At 41.1% G+C, this 22086-nt stretch overlaps 1 protein-coding gene across 1 annotated transcript in view; it reads right to left on the bottom strand.

Moving 5' to 3' along the window:
• Window positions 1–22086, bottom strand: part of hs3st4 (heparan sulfate (glucosamine) 3-O-sulfotransferase 4) — a gene marked incomplete at its 3' end in the record, with an annotated part of 71888 nt that overhangs the window by 714 nt on the left and 49088 nt on the right. The gene's annotated exons all lie outside the window — the stretch shown is intronic.

Raw genomic sequence — 22086 nt, 5'->3', positions numbered from 1 at the left:
GTGCAAATGAAATACCCAAGGACACAACTCGAGCAAATTTGGTACATTTATTTAGCAGTGCATTATCTGGAATTACACGTAGCTGTTATTAACACTGGACATTATGTTGTGAGGAGAAACACACAGATAATTACATCCATGGAGTAATATGCGAGAGATAAAAAGAAAGAAGATGAAACGGCAGGCAAGCGAGTATGCTCATTGCTTAATTGACTCCATCTGTGTTACTCCAGGAGCTGTTTTGGAACTTTAATAATGAGTTGGTTGCATATCATTAATACTGGGGCGCCTGGGGTATTGTTTTGTCATACATTTATTATGCATGCACGGCTCACACTCTGAACAGGCAGTTCCTTCTGCTCCTGCTTCTCGTCTCTGTGCTTGGTTTGAGGTCGGGGGGGCTGTTCATTGAAGGCAGCAGTTATTAATTATCAGAATCAAGGTGATCATTTGTAAGAACAATAGAAGTGTCCCCAACTTGACAAATTCATCTCCGTCGCGAAGACATTCGCCACAACATATTATCGTCAACTGTGTTTGTGAGGATGAGTTGACACATTGGAGTGTATCATACGCACAGATTCCACACTTTTCTATTTTTGTGTCAATAATAAAGCCCAGCGTTCGCCTTCAGCAAACCCTTATCAAATGTTTACACTGATGTTCGTTCCAATCTGTGCTGTTTTCTTTGTTTCTAGGCGATGTGATTCAGAGCTAAATTGGTACATTAAATCCTCTGTAAGACACGTTGTATATTTCACCACTCACAAATATGAGCACGGGAGCTTCACGATATAATGAAGTTAAACTAAATCCGAGCATGAATACAGTTGTTTCCCCCCCCCCCCAAAAAAAAATATTCCATCTGGAGAGTTGCAGAGTTGGGTCCGGACAGATTTCCCATAATTCTGGGATAAAAGCCATTTCTTTCTCCATGCAATATGTCTTTTCCCCCCATAAGGCTACCATCGCACCACAAACCTACACTTGTAACGATAGTCACATCAATCATTTGCATCTTGGACATATTCTAAATTAACTGTTCTCCAGCAAAGAATCCAATTTACTCTGCAAAACATAGGAGCTGTTATGCACATATCGACCACCCACCCACCCACACACACCCACACACACACACACACACACACACACACACACACACGCACCCACGGATCCTGGGCTGAAAGTCTCACAAGTGGCCTGGTAATTGCATCTCAGCAACAGTATTGCCTTCCTGATGGGTAATTTCCCTCTGGATTGTGTTTGTCTCTTGACAGCATAGAACTGTGGTTACTTCTGGGCCTGTAATGGGATATTAAACATATCAACTGATAGCATAGTCACTAGAAAGAGTATTAGTTTTCATTATATTCCATCACCTTCCACACTTCCTCCGTTACAGTAATGAATGGCTAAAGATTTTTGCAACCTTTTCAAGGACTTTAGCTCGGTCTGCCGTTTAACTCGACTCTGAAGTACAGTAGGTGGTCCGAGGGTGCAAAACATAACCATGTATGGTAATACGAATGCACCATTAAATCACCTCGAAACAAGCGGTGTCCCACTGTATGTACATCTTACTGGTTATGTGCTGTGCATCTTTGGAGCAGATCCAATTGGACAGGACAGATGTATAATGTTCAAGGTTACTCCGTTTCAAACAAGCGATTGTCCACACAGGCTCAACGTTCAGTATCATGCTTTTAACGATTCAATAATGGGAACCGCGCAAGTCAAATACTTTTATGTTGCCGAGGCTCCATTTTGATTGGGAATCAGTCATGGATCATGTACGTCTCCAAATGTCAGCGGGACGACGAAGCGGGACGGAAATCAAAATGCTGATAAACAAGCTAATTCCTCCGTGCATGGCAAACGACTCCTCTGGCCTTGCAGTGTAGTGGAACCGGAGTAAACAAGAGCAAACTGTTAGCTCGGCTTCTTTCTCTCTTTTTTTCTTCCTTTCCTTCTCCCCATCAGCTGCACAGCTCGACACAGGTCATTCAGGTGGGTAGGTAAATGAAATCCACAGCGCTAAAGAGGCCTGCGAACCATCTGCTGTTTACTGCTTCAGACTGTTGACACGTCCACACAGCTTTCACACTCCTGCTTCTCTCCTCATGTGCACGGTTTTATTTACATTGAAGACAGAAGGGTTAGGATAACGGCCTCTCAGCCGAAGAGCAACTTTTAATGGTCTCTGCAGTGAGAGGCCTGCCAGGGAATTACCGTTGTTGCTTTGAGAGATGTGGTAGATGCAAGTAAATAACACACACAGACTCTTTGATGCTTCACTGAGCAGAACATAGTTTAGTCATCAAATGTATTTGGAAAACAGTTATAAAATACCCCTGCAACCAGATCCATTTGATGTAAACTAAATAATAATTAAAAACTGGTAAACAACATTTTAAACTACATGTCTCCAGTCGGTTGTGTACTTTAACTTGGGGAGGAAATCCATTTCACACCCATTCCGCGTGAAATGCCGATCCAGAGGAGGCAAAGTCGTCTCCAGAGGTTGATTCCTCATCCAGGACGTGCAGTATACCGGATCACAGCAGATCTTTCATGCCTTAACACCCACCAGCAAAAAAAAGTGCTCTGGAACATGGCCCGGCATTCAACTCAATGTTTCATTATGTTCTGTCAAATCAGTGTACGGGGAATATTTCGAGGCATGATGAGGTGAGGGATCACGCTAATTTACATTCCCGGGCACTAATAGGTCCATGCTGTTTCTGGAGGACGAGAGTTTCTCCAGAGAAACCGACTTGCTTCTAATAAACTCTGGCAGAGAAATAAACGCTCATTTGGATTGATCAGAGCTCTGCTGCGGAGTATCAATCCGAGCTTCCTCCATGTCATGTCAAATACAATCAATTATTCCAAAAGAGTCCACTCATAATAAGCTCCTGAGTCCTCGGAGAGCCCAATTTGGAGACGGTGCCAGTGGCAGACCTTTATGATCCACTGATTAATCCTAAAAAACGATAATATTGAGGTGTGATTTATACAGTAGAAATGTGTCATTTTGTTTTCTGTCAACATTGAGACCGAGTAATTTCTCTTAGAACGTGCAGGAATCGTTGCCCTTTGCAGAAGAAACATATTACATTCAATAAAAGAGTATGACAGATGAAAGCTGGAGTCATTTGATGTTTTCTGAAATAATCGTGCATTTTTTCCAGTAAACCAGTGCCTTGTGAGAGTGCTCACGGACAATAGGGAGGATAACGAAAAGGCATTTGTATTCAGGTGTTACTCTGAGTCCGATTTCAAATATCAATCCAGCGTGTAAACGGCTATTCATCAACAACAGTCAGCCAGGACATCTGAAGTGAGAGATACTGTGGTCAGTTTGCAATGAATAATCCCATTATGACACTCTGAGTGACATGTTTGTGATCACAGCAGCACAAAGAACAAAGACATTGGTTTACTGAGAGGTGGAGGAGAAAAAAAAAACGGTCGGTCAAATGAGTCATTCTTCACTCGACTCTCAACAAGTGGATGCGTGCATGTTTGGCACACGTGGAAAAAAAGCCTACAAGCCAGAGCAGAGGGTCTTAGAGGCTGTGTTGTGGAGTGGGAGGCTTTGTTTTGTTCGATTAAGGTGCAGCTTTAAGGAGGAAAACAAATACAGAGGATGCTGCCATTCTCGGCGATCAGATCAGGCTCAAGCGATGGTGGAGAGTTTGCTTTGTTTTGTTTTTCTCAACCTGAAGATGACCTTTCAGCCTCAGAGTAATGGGAGGATTCTTGTCTTGCCTTCAAGCTATCCACCAGATGTAGTTGTGTAATATTGTCTTATGTGTAGAGAAATGTGTCCTCATTGCATTTGCGTAATCAACTACCGTGTACAGGGGAATAAGGGGCGTCTTAAAGGGGCATTACGCAGCAACATGTTGTTTCTTTACTTTATACATTATTTCTCCATACCTTTTTATCCAATTAGTATACGTCACGTTCTTCACACATTTATTCGTCCAGTATCTCTTTCTTTGATCACCTCCAAATCCATCAAGTCCGCCCAACTGAATGACAAAATCCTATCTAAAATGCAGTCTGCTACAACAATGCTTCTGCCACAATTTGCATTTCCACAAGAGGTTCCTGTCGGGTAAATTGAAAAGGTGGATAACTCAACTAAACGCAAACGCAGGTGGTCTTAAAGGGACAGTGTGTCGGATTTGGTGGCATCGGGCTGGGTGTGGTTGAACATCCTTCAGCTCACTTTGACCTTTCCAAGACTGCGGTGATGTGAGCGTGCAGATTGCTAAGTCACCTCGCTTCAGAGGCCATCCTTACCAACATGGCACTAGTTTAGGAACAGTGAGACGCCAAGGATCACTTTACTGCAGTTTCACAAGCATGTTAGAGAACAACAATGGCCTTCAGGCAAGTAGTGGCTATGAAACACTATAGGACCCGCTCTCTGTAGATGTGAAGGGTTCCTTCTAAGCAAACAAAAATGCATTCTTAGTTTGAGGTGATTATACAGTACTGAAAAGGTTATAGCCATGTATAAAGTTATTATAACATGATATTGCATTCTGCTCATAGATTCCACAAAAGCCTCACACTGGACTTTTTACACCGCTCAATTTTTTCTTCTCTCAATCGCCTTCCTATAATGAGTGAGGGGCTGAACGGGAACAGAATATTTTCTGTCAAAGTTGTAACTTGTTATTTCTCGTGATTGCTATATTTATTTATTATGTTCTGCTTGCTCTTCTCCCTGATTTGAAGTGGGTGGGCTCAGTTGGATAAAGGTGATGTCGCTTACTGCTGTGCACCAATCAGTATTATTTTATTCATCAGTTGGTGGGATGTTTGGTTCAAATCAGATAAAACCACATTAACAGTCTTGCATCTGATTGGCTTAGTCTTAAACTCCTATTAAGCAACTTTATTTTGCCTAAATAGTCAAAAATTAGACTTTTTTTTATGTTTCTCGAACTGATCTGTTACACACAGTATGCCTCAGTACTCTGCTTTCACCTCCTTTTTAATGTCTCACGGACGACACATCTTTGAGTCCATCATCTCACCTACAAGGACACACCTCCTCAGTAATTAGCTACAACATTTTTGAGCCTGGTGGGATTTAAGACAAATTATCCCCGTCAAAAATAGATGAATCTACATCACGATTGTTGGTCTCTCCTGAGTAAAGTCGGTTATAGTGACAAGTAAACCATGTCTGTTGAATGGCAGGAACAAATGGTGAGACTAATTAAAACACAACACCGCCTCCCCACTCCAAATGAGCCCATCGTACTTGTACTTCTGCAGGACTCTGGGCTTCAAGAGAATAGCTGAGGACAGAAGTGGCAGCTGGTCCTGATCAAAACGTTATTCACAACTCTCTTCCTGAGATCCCCAAAGACCGTCCCTCTTCCAACAGCCAGGTACTCTCCTCCCCACATCACCAGGCTGAGCTCTGACGCTGTGTTCAGGTACACTTTGGACATAAAACATCCTGAAATAAAGCGCGGCGACGAGGGAAACCATGAAACTATGGGGATGTTTGCTATGCAGTAGTTCCTCGCTTCATTAGTCCAAAACGGTGTATATGAGCTGGGAAATGTGTCTATTTTTAACTGTATTAAAGTCCAGAGAGAAAATGGAAGTCATCTCATCTCACATCAAAAACTCAGAGGATATTGCTTTTTCAACTTCAGTGTCTTTTTAACATTACTGACTATAAAAAGGCTGTGAAGTCGCCTCACAAACCTCGGAATAACAAAAATGCAGTCCAAACGCTAAACCAAAAATAAAGTTCTTACATAATGGCTCATCTGTGCTGTAATTCAACAGCAGTAGCTTTTTTTTGTTTTTTACTTTTATTGTTCTTTGCTTGCTTGAGCTCTCATCAGCTCATCCAAAAGGAAAATACACATTCAATTGGATCACAATCGCTCTCAATATTCAGTGTTATTGGTGTTGCCACAACAGAAACAAACAGTTGTGATGTGCAAATATACGCAGAAAACATGTCAGTGTCATTTATTGATTTAGTTTGGAACACAGAGCGAGAAGAGAACCGTCTAGTGTGTTAGAAAGAACATGCATCTAATGAGCTTAAAAAAAAGTATTATAGTTATCCTAAATATCTTGTGAAAGGTTCTACTTTTACCTATATTAATAATGCACTGTTTTATCTGCTCCAAATAAATATAGGGCAGGATTTCCCCTTCATGGGTCCTTAATAACATCCACACTGTACCTTTAATCAACACATACGTTTTCAAAACGGCTATTTGTTTAAAGAAAAGCACAAACTGGCCAAATGTAATTGTAAGTCACACCTGAATACGTCAGAGTCAAAGGCTAAAATTTACATCCTGGAAATGTTGCAGATCCGGCTCAGTTAAGCAGAACCAATTAATATGACAGTTTGAACATGATAGATTTCCTTGTCTGGGAAAGAAATGCCCGGGCACTTTAGGATGCGTTCGTTTCACTGAAGTTGACCACGGAGGAAACTTTTTAACATGAATCCCCATCCACTGCTTATTTAGTGCACGGCATATTCATGATATTTTAAGGGGTATTTGCATTAAGTGGCTTCATGTGCGGTGATTCTCAGACAGCAGGTGTAAAATAATCAAATTTAATCTGAAAATATGAGCATTCCCGGCAGTTCCCAATCACACACTGTGCACCGAGCCTGCAGTGTTGCCGCATCTGACAAGATGATTGAAGGGCATCAATTACCGTGTGGAATAAACAAGTGGCTGCAGAAGATAAAAACTGCTTTCCATCAGAGCAACGCCATATGGCTGGAGCCATCATCAGAAACAAATGGAATAAAACCCGTCATTAAAGACAACAAACGAAACAGCATCTGTGGCTGATTTCAGTCTGTGCAACGGAGAGCAAAACTGAATTTTGTTGAATTTTGATTATGATTTACGACTGTCGGATACCTGATTCTGCCCATATGTTGCCCTGAGGTCTGTCGGAGGCTTCTCTGTCTTTCCCTTCTTCTTCTTTTTTAAATCCAAAAGGGTTATTTTTTTTTGGGCAGCACGATCTGTTTAACGCCTGCACGTGAACCTTTCCGAGAAATAAAAATCACAGTTGCCTTTTCCTCCATTTTTCTCCATTTCATTACGGAGCTGTAGGTCAGTGTGACACCACGAGGAAGGAGGAAGCACAAACTCTTCCTCGGTGTGCAGCCACATCGGCTCCTGCGTCCGCTAATAAAGACAGATTGTGAATCAGGGACTTCGCCGGTTTTCTCCTTTTATAGAAATTTAAAAGGTAACTCACAAAATATCAGGATGGAAATTACAGCAGGCGAACGTGTTCCATTTGCAATTTCTCATATCTGGAGACACTTAGGTAATGCGTGCCGTAAAACTTGTGATGAAATGTCATCTTCGATGTCTGTCTGCCCAGAGAACAGCACTGCGACAGTATTTGATCAACCTTAAAGGTATTTGCACTTTCACCAATGGAAGCTACTTGACTATCTACTTCTCCTTATGTTTTCCTGGAACACTTTTGTTCGTCTCCTAACACATGTAACGCTTTAGCAAGAGGAATACGTGCAAATCAATAATGCAAAGCAGGCTGCAGGTCGGCAAGCTCAAAAGCAAGAGCGACGCCGTTGCGATGCCATTGTGGTTGCTTAGTAACGGTGCTTGTGTGCACTGATTGGCCACAACTCCCTTTCTAACTACTCTTTGATTGATTTGAAAAATGCCTATCCAGGTATACCCAAAGTAAATTGCAAGCTGTACTTGAACTATTTGGAGTAAATGCATGGTCCTGGTCTCTTTTGAAAGGTAACACTATGAAGCATTTTTCCCTCAATAGTCAGAATCACTTTAAGTGCTGCTGACACTGAGTTATATAAGTTTGAACATACTAAAGTACAAGGTTTTTATTTCCGCCTGCAAATAGATGCAGACGGGCACAACTCCCTTTCTAAGTACTCTTTGATTGATTTGTTATGGACCAATAGCATTAAAGAGACACACTGACTCATGGCCCGGGTCAAACTATGACACTATAGCGCTGCAAATGGTCAACAGGACACATGCTTTGTGTGTTTTTTTCCATTCCACATGGGACCTGGACACACATCTCCTTATCTGTTGGTTTCAACCAACCACCGCCTCACCCTCTCACCATGCCTGGCATTTTTCCATCTTTATACTCCGGAGCATTTTCTCTGATAATGACGAAGATGGGTAAACGTTGTAGTTATTTTAAAGCCCAGTGCCTCTGATACAGACTAGCCACTGAGGAATGAGAGTGGGCTGAATCCTCAATGTAACCACTTCTCTTAAACTAAAATCTGAACAAAGTTGATTATTAATGGACTTTTTCATGTCGTCGTGACATAGACTTTAAATCACAAACTCCCCTTTTCAAAAACTAAAATATTAAACATCTTTAACAAATTAAGTTGAGTTAAAGTTGCCAGTTAAGCTTTACACGAGTCGCTTTGCTCCGTCTTGCTCTCGACATCAGAGAAGAGATTGCACCCTCGCCTTTCTTCAAGCGCAGCAGGAATCTCACAGGGATAAATGGTGTGGGAGTCTTCCACTTTGTCATAAATTAAAACGAACGAGGAAATGAAAATGACAAAGACACGTTTCATACACAGCCCTGAAATATTCCTAAAACGATCAGCAGACGAGGGATAGCTAACTTAGCCGACTTGAATCCACTTTGAATGCCCACTAAAATGGAATACATCAAGATTCAAGAGTCCTTCGGTTTTCTGTTTGAATTCCTCAATGGATGAATGTCCGACCTCAACGGCGTTGAGGAGTCTCCTCCCTCCATCATCCCGAGATGGAAGAGAAGACGAGGGAAGTTTAGATTAGATTGTGTGACGAAAATAAAAGAGAAAGTAAAAGAGCCTTGGATGGCTCTGTCATGATCTATTACCTCGCTATTAACACCAGGCCTATATCTACAGCGTCCCTTAATGCTCTTTTCAAGTGCAAAAAATGTCCACATTTTCTATTAGGATTTTTTCTTTTTTTACTGCAGGCGAGTCATAACTGAAGAAAAATGTCATTTAAGTGTAATGTCCTGTGCAGCAGCAAAGCCTTGTGACTCGCGTTTGACCCGTCGTTGTAATGGATCCATCTGCAGCGCATTGAATGTGCATTGATCTCGCTCTTTAAATAGTGCTTTTAAAATGAGCTTCTAACAAAAATCTAAATGTATATGTGAAGTGTTTGGTCAGCAATTTCCTGCTGCAACTGGTCAGCATTTAAATGTGACAAATGGAAATGATTTCAGCGATGTGAGACGCTTCACGTGGGTGAGAGTTTCTGCCTGCTGCTGTCTCTGTGTGTGTGTGTGTGTGTGTTTTCAGATCACCTTAATATTCATGATCTGTGCTGACAGCTTTTTGCAAACACTGTATATCATTTTAAACATGGTGTTTTAAGTTCCTGCATAGCATGTGACTGTCAGTACATTGTCAGACTGTTATTCCTGCTTTGGGATCCTCACTGAGAACTGGAGGCTTTTAAATATCATCTAGGCTCAAGCTACATGTGTAATTTATAGATACATATTTGGAATATCCCCAACATACGTGTGGTTGAGATTTTTTTTCATAAATCTATTACTTTTATGAGAGATTAACCAACTCCCTCAGAGATCTCTCATGCAGGTTTCAATCACACGATACGCCCAGTGGTGTGTCGTACGCTGCAAAGACACCTTCAATAGCAATCGGCTGTGTCACGAGTTACAATATTTTCATCTGCCGTGGCAGGTCACCTGGACAGGATATTATAAAATATGAATGCTGGTTGTAGCGCTTGAGAGAAAAGGGATGAGAATGGGTTCATGGTAAGACTACAAGGGGGCGGAGCTGCCATCAGGCGACTGCTGTGCAGATTCCAGAAGGATATTTCTGTAATTTGTATTCAAATTATCTTTTAAAAGGTTCTTAAAACGACATTCAGAGCATTACTATAGCAGCAACTATTTGCACTGTAAAGACACAGTGGAGTATTGTCTACCTGAGCAGAGAATGAAGTCACTTTCCATCTGTGTGTGTTGCTATTCAAGCATCTTTGTGCCATGAGAGCATGCAGAGGTCATAGATGTGCTCTGGCGTTTGTATTGAGCACCTTTTTAATGCAACTCATCAGAAACAACATGAAAGAGCAGCAATCTTTGTCTTAGAAAGTTGAATTTCCACCTGAATCAGGTGTTACGCAGCATTTATTGAACGGCCTGTAGTGATGACATAGTAGTAATAGCAGAGAACTCAATCATCACCACAGCAGAACGTTCCATATGTCTGGATGACGCGCGAGTAGCAAAGCTCACGCTGTTTCAAAACATCAGAAAAGTATGTTTTCTCTGAATAAAATGAGCTCCGACTATCCCCCTAAACTTCAGCAGGATATAAGCCAGATGTTCTGAGGCCAAACAATTACGCTGTGCATCCAAAAAGCACAACATTCATCTCATTGCCTCCTCGACGCTCTGCCTTCACATGCTGAGCGCTTGCCTTCGCGTGCCTGTTCATAAGCTTTCACTTTGATGTCTCAAGTAAGAAATGAACCCATAACCGAAAACGTTTGTCGATATGTGGACTTATGCACGGTCACGAAAACGGTCTCTAGAGTGGAAGGAGCTTTTTAAATGACCAAAACAACACACGCGCACACGCACAGTCGTTTGGTAATTAATTTTTTCAACTCCATTTCCATCGTTGACAACACCAATTATGAACCTTTTTAATTTCGCTAAACTCGTCTTTGGTCGTTGTTTCTGTTTATCGATTGTGCCGAGCATCACGATGTGCTATTATTTTAATAATACAGGCTTGTGTCCTGAGTGCACTGAGGTATACGCACAAATAGTGTGAGGTGAGGAATAATTTACTTTATCATGAGAGCGTTTCATCAGAACAGCTGGAGCTCTTAGTTAAAACGCAGCCACAATCTGAGCTGCTGGAAATCATTTACAAGTGAAAGGTTTGAGAAATATAGCTACTGCACGAGGATTTATAGCAATTCAAAAGCAAAGTGTGAAAAAAGCGACTGAGCCGCTAAATGTCAATTAACTAAAACATTATTGATATGTCAGTGTGTTCCAGCTGAAATGCCTGGTGCGTCTGAAGTAGGGAAACATGTTGACATTATGATGCTTTGATTCAGCAAAATCATGTCCAAGACGATAACTTGTAGCATAAATTAAATGTGGCAAATAAATGAGTGTTGCTTTAAAGCATTTACAACGACGGAAGATTGATTTAGACATTTCCAAACAGCAGTACAGATACAATCAGGTGTTTTGTCAAAACCCATCATATAGAGATATTTTAAAGTGCAGCGTTTCATGTCCCTGTGATCTAAATGTGTGTGAGGCTTAAAGGGAGGCAGAGATGTTTGTACTGTAACATCTGGATGCATGGAAATCGGCTGCTAAGAATGTTATAATCATGCAGACAAGGCCTAAGCTGCTCCATTACTGGCTAAGCTGACCTATCAGTGGGGCTTTTGCTAATCCAAATTGTGCTTTAGCTGGCAGAGATTGCTCAATTCAGAAGGTCTGCTGGGATAGAGAAAAAAAAACAAAAAAAAAACGCAAAGCAGAAAAATAGTACACCTGCCATGTGAGCTGCTATCATTTATGAGATATTTATCTCTCAGTATCATATGTGCACAAACGCTTAGCTATTAAAAACAAATTCAGTTGGAAAAGCTCATTTCCATGTTGGCTTTTCTATTTGCATAACATATAAATGCCAGCTATGACCAGTCCGCCGTGCCTTCAGCGCGCTTCCATTCGACACAAGCTTAGCAACCCAAATGTGATGAGTGACAGCTATATTTACCGCTGCAGACAGGGGCCAGCACAGAAAAAGTTATTTTCTGGAGGCTTTACTGTTTACTTTTAGTGTGGAAGCACGTGATGGGGTTTCTCTTACGGCTGCCCGGAAAGCTCTTTAGTTTGCTTCTGGTTTTAGGGTGTACTTTTTGGGGGGAACGCAGAGTTCTTTATACTTCTCCCGTGACTATGTTGCTGGGACACTTATAGGTCCGCCGTTTATTCCGCAGCAGGTTTTGACTGCAGCTCACAGTTGGCTCCACAGATCACCACAGATACACTGTGTTAGCCAGGCTGACACGACACTGGGGAAATTAATTTGCCACAGTCATAAAATGGTTGGTTATTTAATCACTGTAAGATTTAATCTAACAACTTAATCGCAGCGGGCTGCTTCTCCTCCTGGAGTTTCATACCTGCTAAGCCAGGGATTAGAGACAAATGAAACGCACCCGTTAGGAAGAAAATGTGAAAATGGGGACTAAACAACCAATGAAGTGTCCCTTTTAGTCATGTATGTATCCTCCGTGTCATGGAAAGCTAAGCACCTGTTCCAAAACCAGAAACACCTTCGATTCAACCAGAAATGCATCGATCCACATCAGGTGCATCTATAAATCCCACTGCATTTGTTTTGTGCAAGAACAACTATAAATTAGGAGGTGTTTAGTATTCAACTCACTGGTCTACAGATTGGTACAAGTTCAGGTATCGGAACAACTCTATTGCAGCAATAATATTGAGCAAACGTCTCACACGAGAGCACAGAAAGCCTCTGCAGGACCTCTAACCTGTTTAATGCGTTTGTTCCGCATTCTTCCTGCTGGTTACAGCCCCAAACCAACAGAAGCCTTTATCGTGGAGAAAATGAACAGACAAACACCTCAGCAATGATATGGCTGTTTGCAAGTCACTGAACATCTCGCATTGGTTTTCCATACTCAAGATGGGAGGCGATAGGAGGATGTAATCCCTGAATGGATGCCGGTGTCGCCCTCAGCCCTTTTCTGAGCAGCTTCTTTGAGCACTTCCAGTAAACCCCGGCACACGCCCTTAATCTCCCAGGCAGAGGAAGTTTGACACGAGAAGTGAATCTGCCACAAACACACGTCGCACAAATGCAGGATAATGTTTTAGAGATGCACAGATTAATTGGTGTAATCCAGGCTGCCAAAGGGAGAGTTTAAAGAGAAATGTGTCAAATGTTTATAGATAGAATAAACCAAGTGTTAACCCGTAATCTCCAAAGGTTTTTTTTATCTATTGTTGTCCACACATGTTCTGGGAGTATAGGGGGAAGATCACTACAACATGGGGTGAAATAATCTAATGCTACAACTTTTAATTCATCTTTAAATTGAAGAGCAACTTCTCTCTAAATTATAGCACAAATGGTTTAAATCAACAAAAAAACACAAAATGCTTATTTTAAAAAGAAATGCCAAAGATAAAAGAAAACCCAGAAACTGAAACAAAATTCAGTGAATTAACTTAAGTCGCCCAAATGGTTTTTCCAAGTAATTTCACGGAGTGACTGAGTGCTTCGGTGTCACGCAGCAATTTGCAGTTTAATTTAAAAGACAAGAGTGTTGAACACAAAAAAGATGACTGCTGCCCTGAACTCATAAACGGAGGTTATTCTGTTGGGAGATGTGCAGCCACTTCACTGCCGTGTCAACCGGACAAGTGCAAAGTGATACAGATTGTAGAGCAGCTGGAGCACAGAATAACCTTATTAAAAAGTGACCTGTTGTTACAGACGTGCCGCATATCCTTTTATTTTGGCTTCATTTTCTGTGCTGTATTATTCTTCACTGAAAACAATGTTTATTATGTAAAGAGCCAATGTGCATTGGTGGGATGAATATGCCAAGTGAGTCTGTTTTAGTATTCTGCATAGAGCATTTGGGATGGAGGGGAAAAGGATACATTAAATATATATATATGTATATGTATATATATATATATATATATATACATATATATATATGTATATATATATATATATATATATATACATATACATATATGTATATATATATATATATATATATATATACATGTATATATATATATATATATACATATATATATATATATATATATATATATATATATATATATATATATATATATATATATATGTGGTAAGGCAGGTCACTGGCAGCCTGCAATGAAGGACCCAGGTAAAGGGGCGGAGCCTTTAAAAAGAGGGTGGGAAGCTCACCTGCACCTTTCTGCCTAACGACACACGCACACCTGAGAGCAGCTGAGAGCAGCCAAGTTGAGGGACTGATCTGGTGAGCTCTCCTTCCTTATCATGCAGGTTTTAAAAGCATGATTTTAGCCATGTCATATAATCTTTTGTTCCTTTTTCTTTTTAAAGAGTCCTTGCCAGAGCGACCACTGTTTTTCCCAGGCCTTTTACATTTACATTTCCTTTTTAAAGTCATCAATTACATGTGCCTTTTTATGTTTGATTTTAGCTTGTGGGGTTTTGTGCTGAAGAGAGGGACGCAGGGATAGAGCAGCCATATATATTTTGCATGGGCATTTTATTATTGTGTTATTTTATTTGGTTTGTGTGACTATTTGCTGTTTTTGTTTAGCTCTATACTGGCCTCCCTGACTGTGCAGTTTTAGTCGCACATGATCTACTTTCTTGTTTGTGCATTTTTGATTTAGTTATAGTTTACGTCAATTTGTCAATAAAGTCTTGTTTGGTACGTAGTCTCTGGCTCCAGTTTACTCTGGGCGTTGTGGGTTTATCACCGGGGCATATATCTCTCTCTATCTCTTCAGTGATGAACTCGTTGGCTCAAGCGGTCACACTTGATTGCTCCCACAAACGGCTCTGGGCAACATGAGGTCACATTTTCTCTCACAACAAGTCAAAGAAATACAACTAAAACTAAAAAATCTGAAAGCTGCACTGACCGATGAGAGCGGACACAATTCTGGTCCAAATGATAGCATGTTGTGCCACTTGAGACAATTCACTGCCTGAGACATGGCTTGGATTAAGACGTGTGGTTCATTATTTCTTTATAGTCAGAGACATTTTAAAGCCCTGATAAGCAGCCGCGGGCCCTACCGTATATACAGTGTGCATATAGCACCATGGACACCGTTTACTTTCAGGTAAGCCCTGTCTCCTAAAGCACATGTTCCCATACACACAACAGCATTGTGAGTTAGGTTTCAAAAGAGGCATATCATGTTGTGCATTGACGTATCACATTAGTACGCAGAGGTCTGTGTGGGGAGGAGGTTCGGGGTGTTAAACGTCTCAAAAACACAGGTCTTTCCCACCGGTTTAGTTTTCTAGTCTTTTTAAGCCAAACCATGATGTGTTTTTTAATAATTTTGCAGGAGACAAAAGGTTTGTTCAGGTCACATGAGATCGCTGCTGCTGCAGCACTTCTTGCTCCTCAGCTTGCTCAACACATCCACTGGTTGCCTCTCTGCACATCCACCAAACAGTATCTTCCCCCCAGTTTCCTCCTCGTTGTACAATTAAATATTACCTCTGAAAAATGTCAGTTATTCCATGTGTGACTTGTGGTAATGGCATGTCAGTGTGACATCCTTCCCCACCGAATCTGAGCCACAGTCTGGCTGTTTATTTGGCCCACATCTCTGCCAAAGAAAAGTTGCTGACTGGATAATGGAGCGAGAGATATACTGTGCACCGCACTGTCCCAATGCACTCAATTACTAACTGATAAATGCATATTTTCAAAGCAATGTGTAGACTCTATGGTCCGCTGAGCCCAAGTTGCTGTTGTCCTTGGCACCGCGTTGGTTAGAATTTACTGTGTTCAAATGTAAATGAAGTGTTTCTCTCTGCACTGAACACACACTGTACATTTATGGGATCTGATTACTTGCCTGTAGCCAGAGGGGAATTGGCTTTGATTTAATCTTCTGATGGAGTAAATCTCAGAAGAACCTGGTTAAAACCTGCTAAATTATAATGCTGGATGAACTTCATTGCTGCAATAGCTCTATATGTTGACAGCTGGGCATTCATGCTCTGCAAACGTATTGCTGACCCTGAACATCCCTTATCAATAACCAACACTTAAAGCAGACACGCCTCCACCACAGAGGATAAATAAGTGAAAGTGAATTATCCATACGAGGCTGAGTAGAATGTTTTAATTACTCGAGGAACCTGCTCTGCTATCTCTAGCTGTCTGCCTTTCACATCGGTATTCAATTAAGCGCGCCGATCAGATGATTTAGGAGAGCAAACTGCACTGCGGCTTTTTTTTTTTACGCTTCTCTCTCCCGAAAGACAACCTTTCACTAAAGCGTTGATACTCAGACAGGCATGAGTTTTTTTTATTTGTCAACAACACATGGCAAAGTCAGCGTTAGTGGGACTGTTAAGATATTTAGCATTCTTACTTGTAATTTGATACATTATGGACGGATGTAATTTCACAAATAGCTATTCATATATATACTCCTCCCTCTATACTTGTGAACCTTGGCTGCGGTCGAATAGTCCTATTTGGTTAAGATGGTTCCTAACCAAAAAGCAGTGTTGGGAGTAACGGATTACAGTAACGATATTACTATTATAGGTAACGAAGTAAAGTAACGCATTACACTCAAAATATTGGTAACTACACTACTTTACTAGACCTCAGTAACGCGCTTTCCTGCGTTACCCAAGACATTTTTACCAGTCCGAAAAGTTCTCTATTAGTGGCACGCGAGTCACACGACACTTCCTGCATGAACAGTAGCAACAAGCTGCTAGCTAGCGCTGCTGCTGCTACTGCCCGCGACCCCTCTGCCCAAGTCGGGTATCGAGCCTGGTCCTGCTATCTTCGGTGGTTTTCGGGGAGCTAGCGGAAGTTAACGGAGAGCTAGCGGAAGTTAGCGGGGAAGTGACGGAGCGCTAGCAGGAGCCCCAGCCGGCTACAGCGGGCAGCTAACGGGGACTCTGACCGAAGGTAGTAGCGGCTCGTAACCCAACGTTTACGGTAGATTGTTTATGCAGGAAGTGTCGTGTGACTGAATAAATTATTATTGAAAATAAAGTGATGAAAGGGCCATGATGTTTGTCCATGTATCTTTGCAGTTCATTTGAACATTTGCTTAAACAAAATGGAAAGTAAAGTAACTAGTAGTGAAGTTACTTTTCAAATGCAGTAACTAGCAAAGTAATCTAGTTACAATTTTCTAGTAACTGAGTAACTACCCCAACACTGCCAAAAAGGTTGAAATGACCCGGAAGTCGCGAAGTGGCCGCCATGATAAGTGCTGGTCGAATTCTCTAAATGCAAAGGACAGGAGCTTCAATGCTTCCTAACTTAGCTCCTATAGCATAGGAAACACTGGATCTTCCTTTACGAAAAGGAAAGGAGATAATGCCGACCCACAACTCCTTGCGGCGGCAACATTTAAAGTGACGCACGAGAACAAACGACTATGAAGACAAATGCAGATCATGTAAATGATGAGGTGTTTCATAAACTATTGTCTGCATATTCTTATGATCGGATTATAATCTGCATATAAACCATAACAACCAAAAGGGATATAATACATTGTTTGTGGGAGAACGTATTTAATTCAGCATGTTAGAAACTGAACAGACAGTTTAGTAGCTTTGTTCTCTGTGACACTCTTGGTTTCACTTTCATATTCCTTCCATTTCAACCTCGTTAATAAAGTAATATATGAACCGGGTTGTTCATGTCGCAACACTGCAAGAACACAAAGTATCTTAGTTTCTGTTTTGTAGTCCAGCTCCAGAACGTTGTAGTTTCACCGTTGCGGACCGACGTCACTAACAGAGGTCAAGGAATGCAACGTATTGACTCCTCCCACGACAACGTAGCGAGTGCTGAATCTTAATTATTTCACGTTATCCAAGAGAACGTCAGTCTCTGCTCCGTTTGACGATGATGAAGACGCACTTGACGCCAACCCGTTAGTCCACTACCGTTTGTTGCCTTAAATCCGTGTGCAGCTGTATTCTTAATCTCCGGAGTCTCTCCAGATGGAAGACAACAGGACTTCCTGCTGGTTTATCTCTGTCACAGCCCAGGTTTTCATCGGCGAGGAGTTCTGTGTTGCTATACGTCATTAACCACCGTGAGCTCTCTACTGATTTATCACCCGAAATAAACCGAGTCTCCGAAGCGGACCAACCCGTGAACTCTCCGTGTCACTCTGCAGTGGACGAGGGCCCGACCCTTAAACAGTGCATAAAGAAACGGGAGAATATCTTTTCACAAACAATCTCCTCTCATAAATCAAATTGGACACCGGGGTATGGAAAGTTATACAATAAATTAATTTCCTAATGACTCTTGCACATACAAGCAATATATTCTCATGATAGATATATAATAGAGGGCTTCTGAGAGGCTCATGCTTTAGTCCAGACCGTACAAAGGCAGAGCACAGGAGCCCTTTGTAGCTGCCTGTTGCAGGCGAATCTTGTAATCTCGTAATAGAAGTTCAGATATCATTCACTACACAAAGTGACTTCATATGCTCTTCAATAAAGGATCTGTTTGGGTAATAAATGTGCAGGGGAAGCTCAAAACAACTTCGCCAAAGGCCCTCTCCAGTGACTTTTTCAGCTCACTCTGCATGTCAGAAATGTGTTTAAGGGAAACTGTTTCTAAAGGTGTGATTATTTCCACCAGAGATGCAGTGTGAACGGAGCCCGGGTGGGAAATACTGCTGCTATTCAATTTACTCTGCATGTCATCTATTAGTTTCAGAAAGGTGTTGCCAGTTATTTACTTCAATAATGTTAATGAACACTGGTGGTTACATTGTTCAAGTGTTTGTCAAATCATATGATATGACAAGAAAGCCTTTCATTAAATGATGTAAGTAAGATTTTCTGAACATATCCATATATTCACACTGCTTGCACAATGCAAGGTCAGTATAATAATGTCAGTAATAATAACACCAATAATAACTGAATGAATTATTGACATATATGGCACATTATACACTTTATTATTACATTTTCTTAAATTTAATACGCTATTTTTTTTATTTGATTGTTTTATTGTATTGTATATATTGAGTATTCATACTTAATATTTGTATGTTTCCTATGTAACTTTGCTTGCTGCTGCCACAAACACATGAATAAAGTATATATCTAACTATCTATTTTATGCAAAGGTAGAGTCCAAAGTGCTGACAGAATTACCAAAATAAAATAATCTATCTCTCTATCTATCTCTCTATCTCTCTATCTATCTCTTTATCTCTTTCTTATTCACACACCAAACAGCCTTTGGGAGCATTTTGGGGTCCATATCTTTCCACAGGGACACTTTGACATGCCAGGGATGAGCCGGAGATCAAACTGAGAATCTGGCTCCATCCAACACCTTCGAGATGAACCAGAACGAGGACTGTGAGCCAGACCTTTATCGGCCAACATCAGTAGCAGACCTCACTAATACTGTTGTAGCTGATTGGGAGCAAATCCCTGCAGCCGGGTCCCAAAACCTTCTGGGACGTCCTCCCAGAAGAGCAGATAGCCGCAGATTAACACCCACGGTTTGGGAACGACAAAGCAATGACAGATGGGTGCAATGTTAAAGTGTTCACATGCTTTTGGCCTTGTATCTTTAAAAATAAAACACAGCAGGCAATGTTTTGAAATATTTACTTCATGATGTTCTTTGTGCACTTTAGTAGATTTGGACAATTCATTAATTTCTTTCAGTTCCTGTTGTTTTCTCTGAGCAGATGTTTTTGGTTATTAATATCACACACTGCAGTCATCTTTCACACAACAAGAAATATGCCTCGTGGTTTCAACTGGAGATATCAAACTGTTGGCCTCCCACCACTTTGTATTTTGAGGAAATTATAAATCTAAGCGTGGTTTCCACAGGGATAATCTCAGATGAGCTGCAACGGGTATAGAGCTGAATGTTTTTAATGGACAGTTTTTATATCGGAGTATTGCGGTTAAAAGCCTTGAGTGAAAGAATTTCCTGCTCAATTAATCCTCTGCTTGGTTGTTCACATGGTCACATTTCAAACGTACATTTTCAAGTCGACAGGCACCACTAATCTCTCCAAACCTGCAGCTGAATGTCGTGCGCAAACCCTGTCGGCAGCACGCATTAAAAAACATGTAATGTGGTGTTTTTCCTACACTTCTGAGGCTCGTTGGGGGAGGGGAGGGAGGAGGGAGGCGGTTGAACGTGTGTCAAGAGAATTTTTACATATTATGACAAACAATATTATCACAAAGTCCACCTGATGATTGCCTCATTATAAACGGTCTCCTCATTGACTTTTACCTCAGCGAGACAGAAGGCTATTAAAAGATGCTTTATTCTCTGTCTGGATGTTCATTATTTCTCAGAACTAAAGATGCTGACACCTGAAACAAAAACCCTGAAGTGACCAGCCTCCGGCCTGTCAGGGGAGTGGAGATAAGCCTCATATGCATTCATCCGACCGCTCCTCCCGACTTTTATATTTTGTTCAAGGCGAGACGCTACAGGCTAAAAACAAAACAAAAATGTCATGCACTGATCGAATTTTGAGATATTGGGCTGCGTTTCTTTCTGACTTTCCGATCTCAAATATAGATTTAGGAGACACTGCTTGAGTCTATTTGTGTTTTGCTGCTATATTAGATAATGCCTCATCCGTTTATTTTAATACATTTCAGAAACCTGTAAGCACTACAAATAATTATCTAAATGTCAGTAACCAATTGGAGAAGTCTCATGGTGGTGGCTATGAGTATTTGTTTTACCCCATTCACCCATATGTCAAACAGATTTAAGGCTGTTTTCTCTAAATCCAATTCCTTCTCAGACTCTGATCCAGAAATCTTGCAAAACACTTACGTACACCAAACTTTCAAGATGTATTCCCATGTATATGACATTCATAGACTGACTGTTTAAAGTAAAAATAAAGTGTTTTAATTTATTTATGACATTTGAGTGCTAAAATGAGACATCCCAAATTTCAGTGAACCTGACTTTATTCAATGTTAAGATTTCTGTATGAAAATATGTGCAAATTAGTGCATATGTATTATAACAATGCTGTATTTAAACAAACAATATCAGAACCCCACCCCCCCAAAAGGAAGGTAAGTGATCAGTTCATCTATTCAAGTGTGTACCTTATTCACCAGGGGAGTGCCGACAATAATAAAGCATCATGATATAATTTTCCATATTCATTGCATCTCTTCAACTGATCTGTTTCTCTTGCTGGCATCACGACGAAGAGGAGACAAAGGCCTCCGCACAGCAGCGTCAGACGTTTCTGGGACAGAAGGATGGTGTCTGAGAGAAAGACGTATATTATTGATAAAGATATGGTACAAGTCCCATTTGGACAGCTCCGCATTCATGACGACTTAATGTGCAGCCTGTGACAAGCATAACCAATCTCATGACCACGTTGTCAGACATTCCCAATATAGCCTGTAATTATTCATGTCGCTTAAGTGCTCCAAAGCAGAGGAAGTGTTCGCTTCGACTTATTTTACTGAGAGAAGAAGCCTGCTGGAAAGAAATCCTGCTTGTTTTTTTCCCGAGAGGTCTTCAGAGGGAGGAGGTGTTGACGTGAGGAAAACACTTCTCGGTTTATGACGGTCTCTAATTGCTTCCAGGTAATTTTAATGTCTTAGTAGTGTGTTTGTATACCTTAAAGGTTCATTTTGGTATCGTAGACTGTAATTTCTGATGTCCCTGACATGCCAGTAATCAAGTCAGACACTTATTATGCTGTTTTGCAGAGTATTAAGCAACATATTGCACCCGTGATATCACCCTGTTTTTCTGAGAGCAGATGTTCAGTGCAATCTGACGGAGCATCACAGGCAAGTGAAACACTCCTATTTACAGATATTGTACTCAGACACACTGGGTATCACGACAACACCTCCGGAGAGGCTATTGTCATAATTATCACTTCCTAAATGCAGTGTGAGAAAAAAAGCATATCTCCAAAATCTTAGTCTTGACAGGCCTTCCATGCCTGTGATTGGATGATGACTATTTGACGGTGAGGCTTAGCGAACGATCAATAGGATACGTTACCGTCTTATCCCTAATAACTGCATTATTTAAGACAAAGCACCCTTTTTCCTCCCTCTCTCTCTCTCTCTCTGTGTTTTCAGTGGCCCCCCGACAATCGTCCACCTCGCGCTGCAAGCTGAGTGACAGAGTCCCGTCTGGCTGTCATTTGTCCATGACAGAGAAGCATACGGCCGCAGGCTGC

The sequence above is a fragment of the Taurulus bubalis genome, assembly GCF_910589615.1.
Source record: "Taurulus bubalis genome assembly, chromosome: 17".
Classification (NCBI taxonomy): Eukaryota; Metazoa; Chordata; class Actinopteri; order Perciformes; family Cottidae; genus Taurulus; species Taurulus bubalis.
The sequence above is the reverse complement of the archived record's forward strand: the minus strand, read 5'-3'. Positions and strand labels throughout refer to the sequence as shown.